This window comes from Grammomys surdaster, unplaced genomic scaffold (assembly GCF_004785775.1).
Source record: "Grammomys surdaster isolate TR1022 unplaced genomic scaffold, NIH_TR_1.0 212, whole genome shotgun sequence".
NCBI lineage: Eukaryota > Metazoa > Chordata > Mammalia > Rodentia > Muridae > Grammomys > Grammomys surdaster.
The window spans coordinates 6,230,169-6,231,475 of NW_021604657.1; positions in this window are offsets into that span (position 1 = coordinate 6,230,169).

Sequence of the window (1,307 nt, forward strand, 5' to 3'; positions counted from 1 at the left end):
CATCATTTAAAGTAACATGAGTAAACTCTGCTCCTTAGAACAGTAGTAAAAAAAAACAAAAACAAAAAACAAAAAAAAACCAAAACCACTCTGAAGACAAGCAATGTGCACAGAGTAGATGACTCAAAGAAGAATCTAATGCACATGGCCCAGATCAACCTTTCTATCCAAATTACCTCCCTAGACCTCCCAGCTTTTGATAATCACTCTTCATTCTTCATTCATTCTTCAAGGCTTTGATGATTTGTGTTAAGCACAACCACATGCTGTTAAATATCATCCATTCATAGATAACCTCTTTGAAGGCAGCCATGTCCTGAAAATTTACTGAAATAGACTTCCTGGCTTTTTCTTATTGACAGTATCTCACTCCTATACATAGAATTCTTCAGAGTCTCCCAAAAGCATAGAGCCCTTGGGTATAATCTGAGAACTACTAGCAAGGTAAATAAACTCCTGCCCTGGTGGCAAGTACTTCCTTTTAGTCCTTCCCTTATAAAAGTAAAATTTTCCAGTCTCATGTCATAAGTATTCTGCAATGTGTTTTTTGCTTATTTATTCCCATTTAAGTCAGAAGAAAAGAGGAGAATGGAGAGAAAGAAGAGGGAGAGTGGAATAAAAAAGCAGAGAGGGGAGAGAGGGAAATAAGAAGGCAGGGAGGAAAGGAGAGTGAGGGAAGGAGGAAGGAGAAGGATGGGATAGACAGAAAGAAGGGGAGAGCACATATACTCAAACTCTGTTCCCACTAACATTACTTTATTTGAATAACGAAAAGTTTGGCTTTAAAGGTGTTTAGGATTTGGGTACCTTTGCTAGAAGCCACTTTCTAAGGACCTGTGCAGACTTGGTACATACAGACAGAAGCAATTTAAATTGCAGGCATTTATCATTTTTCTAGGTGACCCTTCCAATCAAGAGTAGAACTAGTCTTCTTCCAACTTTGAGTCCAGTTCTAGACTTCCCTTTAGGATGTGCTTCAAAAGTATCCAGTGATCGCCTGGAGCAAGGAATCTGATTTCAGAAAAGGAGAGATGAGAGAATTTGCCAAGCTCACTATCTCCTGTATAGTGCAGTAGCAAGAAGGAAAGCAAAGAAGCTTCTGAATCCAGAAAGTCAAAGTTAAGTCCAAAAATTGTAGTATAAACAAAGAGATGGCATCAGCAGAGATGATAATGGGGAAATGGTGACACAAACAAGATTGTCCGACCAGTGTCTATGAGCACACTTAGTAAATGAACACTCTCTCCCTCTCCCTCTCCCTCTCCCTCTCCCTCTCCCTCTCCCTCTCCCTCTCCCTCTCCCTCTCC